This window comes from Triticum dicoccoides, chromosome 6B (genome assembly GCF_002162155.2).
Source record: "Triticum dicoccoides isolate Atlit2015 ecotype Zavitan chromosome 6B, WEW_v2.0, whole genome shotgun sequence".
Lineage (NCBI taxonomy): Eukaryota > Viridiplantae > Streptophyta > Magnoliopsida > Poales > Poaceae > Triticum > Triticum dicoccoides.
The window spans coordinates 178038859-178045812 of NC_041391.1; the positions used below are offsets into that span (position 1 = coordinate 178038859).

Genomic DNA, 6954 nt, shown 5'->3' on the forward strand with positions numbered 1-6954 from the left:
CGTACGAGAAAATCTATTTAATATATATGCATAACGTGTACAATTTGTAGTATCGTGAAATACCAGCAAACAAAAAAGAATTAAATGGAAAATAAAGCCAAATTGAAAACACAAAATTAAAGCAAAAATTAAAAGAAAAACACCCAAACATTTAGTACCGGTTGGTGTTACCAACCGGTACTAATGCCCTCCACGCAAACGGGCCTGGCTCGTGCCACGTGGTGGCACTTTAGCGCCGGTTCGTGACGAACCGTACTAAAGGCCGGAGACCTATAGTCCCCACTCTTTAGTGCCGGTTGGCGAACCGGCACTAAAGTCCGTTACGAACCGGCACTAAAGACCGATTCTGCACTAGTGTTTATCGTCATTGCCCAGTCTCTGTCAATGCATACGTGCGGACGCTGGAAAGGTTAATGATATTCTTTTCAAATATGTACGGATTTGTATTAGCTTTCTAATACTTGTGAGTTCTTGTCTAAGCTATGTACGTACATGTTACTCCCCCAGTCCTAAAATAAATATTGAGGGAGTATTAGCTAATAATGCATGTAGGATAAATTCGAAATCACATATAACTAAGGCTATCTTGGATAGCAAAGTATTTCCTAATTATTCTTATAATATCACGTTTTATGCAGGCATACAAACAATGGAATTTAGTGGCATGGGTATTACCCTTAAAAACAAAGAAAATGAAACAAAAGCATAAAGAATAAAATAAAAAAAGTTTTCTAAGGAAGAATTGTGGCATTAGTATTTCCCTTCCAAAAGAAAGAAAAAAAAAGAATAAGACAAAATTTGCACACAACTTACATAGAAATTGCACTTTTTATACTACACAAGAATAAGCATAACATAGTGGAGTTTTGAAATAATGAAGTTCCATAAGAAGGAAATAATTTAGTGGTATTGGTATTACCCTTAAAAAAGAAAAAGAAAAAGAAAATAATGAAGTTTTTCTAATGAAGAATGAATTTCTGGCAATGGTATTACCCTTTTAGAAGAAAAAATATACTAAAGTTTACACAGAAATTGCACTTTTTTATAATATGCAACAATATGTATATAATGGTGGAACTTCAAAAAATGAATCTTCCTAAGAAGAAATGAATTTAATGGAATTAGCATTATCTATAAAAAAGGAATTGACACAAAAAAAATAAAAAATGGAATTTTATAAAAATAATGAATTTTTGTGGCATTAGTATTTCCCTTCCAAAAGTAAGGGAAATAATTTTAAAAGACAAATTTGCCCACAACTTACATAAAAATTGCACTTTTTATAATATGGAAGAATAAGCATAACATAGTGAAATTTCATAATGAATGAAGTTCCCTAAGAAGGAAAGAATTTAGTGGGATTGGTATTACCCTTAAAGAACAAAGAAAGCGGAAAAGACACAAAATAATGAAGTTTTAAAAGGATGAATGAATTTGTGGCATTGGTATTACCCTTTCACAAGAAACAAATAAAAAATATCAAAATTTACGCATGATTTACACTGAAATTGTGCCTTTTATAATATACAATAATAAGCATATAATAGTGGAATTTCCAAAAATAAATTTTCCTAATAAGGAATGAATTTAGTGGCATTAGTATTATCTATCAAAAAAGAAAATAAAACAAAAAAACAAAACAAAAAATAGATTTTCCGAAGGAAGAATGAATTAGTGGCATTGGTATTGCCCTTTTAGAAGAAAGAAAAATGAAAGAAGCACACAATGAAAAAAATTGCACAAACTTTACACAAAAATTATGCTTTTCTATAGTATGTGCAAGAGTGAGCATATAATGGTGGTAATTCAAGAAAAAAAAGATGTTTCTTAAGAACGAATGATATAATGACATTAGTATCAACCTCAGAGACGAAAGGAAATGAAATAAAACTGTAACATATTAAAAAATAATGAAGTTTTTCATTTAAGAATAAAAGAAAAATAAGCTTAAAAAATTTGCACACAACTTTGCACATATTTAGTATGTAAGAAATAAACTCTAATATAATTTATGCTATGTTATATAGTATTTGCGTGTACACATTTTACACTAACCCAACATCCCAAAAATACCCATAGTAACCGACTAAGAAAAGAAAAAAGAGAAGAAGAAGAAAAAGGCATACAAACAGAAGAAAAATAGGAGCATCATGGGCCTATAAGAAACAGGAAATGGGATTCATCTTAATTAGGATTTGACTGACCCAAAACAGTGGTCAGTTGAAAATAGAGCCCAAAACAAGACAACATACACAACAGGAAAAAAAAACAAGTAGCACGAATTCTGAAGCAGAAACCAATGGCTCAAAAATTGACTGATCAAAATTCATTTTTCAGGCGACTTACATGTAGCAAAAGTGCCATTATTATTATTATATATATCAAAGGAGGCAAGCTAAAACGCACGTCAAACAGTCGCCCCTTCCATGAAAAACGAAGAGTCAATTACACCACTGGTGCTAAAACTTGGCGTCAAAAATCACTTTAGTGCCAAAACTTACGGCATACATTGAACTAGTGCTATAACTTGGCTTTGACGTGCATATACGGTGCAAATCGCATTTGTATACAGACACAATGCTGACTAGACGTGCCATGTGACATGGGACTCACTGTTAGCCATTAAATGGTATAGATAGGGCTTGTGGCCTGTTATTTTGTGAAATCCCATCGAAATTATTTTTTTTCACAAAAAGGCCACTGCCACATGTCGGTCCCATCTGTCAGCGAGCAAATATGTGCAAAAATGGTGGCTGATGGATTTTGAACTCGTGATCTGCAGCATGGATGCGCATCTGCCTGACTAATGGACCAAAAACCGTTTTTCGTACTAAACGGATACACACTATATATTCGGTACACCTTAAGCAGGATCGACACCCTACTGACCATTTTGCACTGTTATTTGTTATAAAAATTATAAATTATATGCAAATTATAATTGTGCATTATAAACAAAATAAACTGCAGAATAAAAATGAACACTTTTATAATACATAACTATTTTATTAAAGGCATGCAAATTTAAATATATGTTATCATTTATTTAAATATATAGAAAAACAAAAAATACTTTGATATTTTTATTGAATATGAAAATCATTACGTGCATAATTTTATAATTTACAATTTAACCATATGGATAATTTTTAAAATAATACATGAATATTTTTATAATGTAATATTATTATGTGTGTGTCTATATACACACACACACACACACACACACACACACACACACATATATATATATATATATATATATATATATATATATATATATATATATATATTATTTATAATATAAGATTATAATTTACATATATTTCATAAATTTCTGAAGAAAAAGGGTGGGGTGGTGGCTACGCGCACCTGATGACTACATGTCACTGGTTTGAATCCTAGCCAATGATTTTTACATTATATGAATATATGTTTCTTAAAACATGCACACTTTTATAGACTACATGGGTGTTTCATTAAAACTGTGAAGATTTATAAACTTATATAAGCATTTATTAAAATATATAGAAAATTTATTAAACATGAACAGTTTATATACTACATTAATATTTTGGTAAAACTCTGAAGATTTGTTTCTAAAAAAACTGTGAACATTTTAAACTTATGTAAGCATTTATTAAAATATATAGATTTAAAAAAAATCTTAAGGCATGACACACGATTATGATTTACATATTAGTAAACAAGATTATAATTTACATATAGTTTAGTTGTTGTTAAAAATATAACACCGCAAAATGGTTTAGGGTCTCCAGCTAGCTTAAGTGTGCCTCGATATATAAAGTACATTTGCAAATATAACAGAAAACTGTTCTGGGTGCATTTGTTAGGCATGAGCGCCTGCACCTTGCAGATCAGGGGTTTAAATCCTGTTGCCCACATTTTTTTTTTGAAAAATATAGTTTCGAGGGGTTTTCCATAAAATAACAGGACACACGCCCTATATATGCCACGTGGCGCGCCTAGTCAGCTCCGTATCCATCTACAAATGCAATTTGCACTGTATATGCATGCCAAAAACAAGTTGTAGCACTAGTTCAATGTATGTCGCAAGTTTTGGCACTAAAGTGATTTTTCAGGCCAAGTTTTAGCACCTCTGGTGTAATTGACTCAAAAACGAACCACCAAAAGTTGACGCGCATGCATGGAGCAGCTAGGTGATGGTGATAGGCCAGCCATGCATGCATGCATCCTCCTGCTGGAGCTCCAAGCCTGAACGCACGGGCAAACAAGAGCGTTCGTTGCCTCGTCTGTGACACGCAGCTGATCTCCAATCTGCAGCTGCTCAACACCCATCTCGTGCAGACAATGCAAATATTAATTTGGCTTTTGTGCGTGTGGACTTGCACAACAAGCAGCGCTCCTGCTCACCTCCCCAAAACGCGCACACAGAGTCACAAGAGACAGAGTACACGGTACACTCGACACCACCATTCTCCTCTACCAAACCCAGCCAGCTGAAGAAGAAGAAGAAGAAGCTAGCCAGCCGATCTCTTTCTCTTCTCCCCGTCGTACGTTGCGCGGGTCGACTTCACCCAGCTAGCCCGCGCGCGGCGGCCTGCGCTCGCGCGATTGCTGGATCGCTCGGTCGAGATGGGGCGGCTGGGGAAGTTCGAGATAAAGCGGATCGAGGACGCGACCAGCAGGCAGGTGTGCTACTCCAAGCGGCGGTCGGGGATCATGAAGAAGGCGCGGGAGCTCGCCGTGCTCTGCGACGCCCAGGTCGCCGTCGTCGTGCTCTCCTCCTCCGGCAAGCACCACCACTTCTGCAGCGACGGCGCCGAGTAGGTACACAACCAACTGCTTGGTTAACATCACCACCTACTCCCTCCGTTCCGAATTACTTGTCTTGGATTTGTCTAAATACAGATGTATCTAGACTTATTTTAGTGATAGATACATCCGTTTCTAGACAAATTTAAGACAAGTAATTCGGAACGGAGGGAGTAGTTGCTTGCTTGATCACCTCTCTGAGTCTGAGGCAGCTTCGTATTGTTCCTCTTCATCCGATGCTACTTGCAGCATCAAGGGGGTCTTCGACCGCTACCAGCAGGCCACCGGGACCAGCCTGTGGACCGAGCAGTATGAGGTTGGTTGCTGCTTCTCTATCTTGACTCCATCCCATCCTTTTCTTTAGCTGTAACACTTACTCCGTTCTTCGATTTGGCTGATTTTTCTCGGTTTGAAATCATCGCAGAATATGCAGCGCACCCTGAGCCAGCTCAAGGACATCAACCAGAACCTGCGCACCGAGATCAGGTCAATCACTTTCCAGGAGCTGCGCGGGCTCGAGCAAAATGTCGGCGCCGCTCTCGAGGTGGTTCGCCAGAGGAAGGTACAAACCCGATCGTGCTCATTAACTGATTCAGGCCTCGACAACTCTTTGGTGTATCTATATTCGAGTTCTCCATCTCTGACAGTAGAGACTTAAGAAGTGATTGATTGATTTATAGTTCTGAAGAATTCGTTGGGGTTTTCTTGTTTAATTTCATCTCATGTACATGCATGTATTGCTTCCTGCTTTAACAACATAACAGCTTAGCTAATCTTCTGCTTTCTGTTATTTTTTCGTTTTCATCAAGCAGTATCATGTGATCACCAGGCAGACTGAAACCTACAAGAAGAAGGTGAGAACTTTTCTAAACAGTTCTTCTCTATGGATTGGACTAGTTTATTTCAGGAATTGCCCAATTTTGTGTAGATAGCCGTTTTGGTGCCAGAAAAGTAGATCTTTATTCCCCCAATTCGTTTACCTTGCCTTGTGTCAGCAGACACTTGTTACAGTTTCTTTGTTTGGTTAGTTGAACTTAGTTCTCCATGTCACTGTTCAAAAACCATGTTTTCACCAGATCTTTGTACTGTGTCGTCATTTGGTCACACTGTATATAGTCTGTGTAGATATGTATGACCATTAACTGCACTTCATGAGCTGCATCATGCATGCATGGAGAACAGGATGAGTTTTTCCCGAAAATTTCATTCTGAACGCATCTTTTTGCTTGAAAGGTTTCTCAATGACAATGCAGTTAGACAAGCAACAAAAGAGCATGTCAACACGTGTGTATTTGGCATTTGTGCCATTTGCAAGAGTGTAGCAAGTCTATTTATATGTAGAATCTGGCTTTTGTCATTCGGTGCCTCCTGGTGTACAATCTGACTCCGAAGCTTGTTGCATTCGTGTACTAATAATACATGCTTTTGCTCTTGAAATCCATATGTGCAGGTGAAGCACTCCGAGGAGGTGTACAAGAAACTGAAGCAGGAGCTGGTGAGCTCTCTCGCTCCCTAGCTATCTCTATAGCAACGATCATGCATGAATCCGAGCTGACGATCATGTGTACCATGTATGCAGAGCATGCGCGAGGACCCGGCGTTCGGGTCGTTCATGGACAACCCGGCGTTCGGGTTCATGGACAACCCGGTGATGGGCGGGTGGGACGGCGTGGCGGCGGTGGAGATGGGCGGCGACGGCTCGGAGGCGGACATGTACGCCTTCCACGCGGTGTCCAGCCAGCTCGATCTGCACGGCATGGCCTACGGCAGCTCCCACTGCCCGCTCTTCGGTTAATCGGTCATGCCAGTCGCTCCTGGCTTATATATCAAGTGATCGATCAAGTAATAACTACTGCAACAAAAGAAAAATCTCTGTGTGAGTTACATGTGTGTTTCGAGTTTTGGTTTGAAAATTTTGGAGATTGTAGAAACATGTTGTGTGAACATTGAAAAAAATTCAGTCCAGATTTTTCTGGAACACTGAAATTTGGTTTTTGAATGTTGGGAGCATGTGAGCATTTATGGTACGGTGTGGGAATATGCAAGACAGGCACGGATTAGCAATTTTATGGAGTAGTCAGTCAGACGTGCATGCATGCTCTTGGTCGTGGTAGCGTCGCACGGTCAAATCGAAACTTGCTCTTGCCATGCCTGCTC

The 6954-nt window shown here is 38.3% G+C and overlaps 1 pseudogene; it reads left to right on the plus strand.

Moving 5' to 3' along the window:
- The first annotated feature begins 4610 nt into the window (after nt 1-4610).
- Nucleotides 4611-6592, plus strand: LOC119320496 (annotated as a pseudogene).
- The last annotated feature ends 362 nt before the right edge of the window (nt 6593-6954 follow it).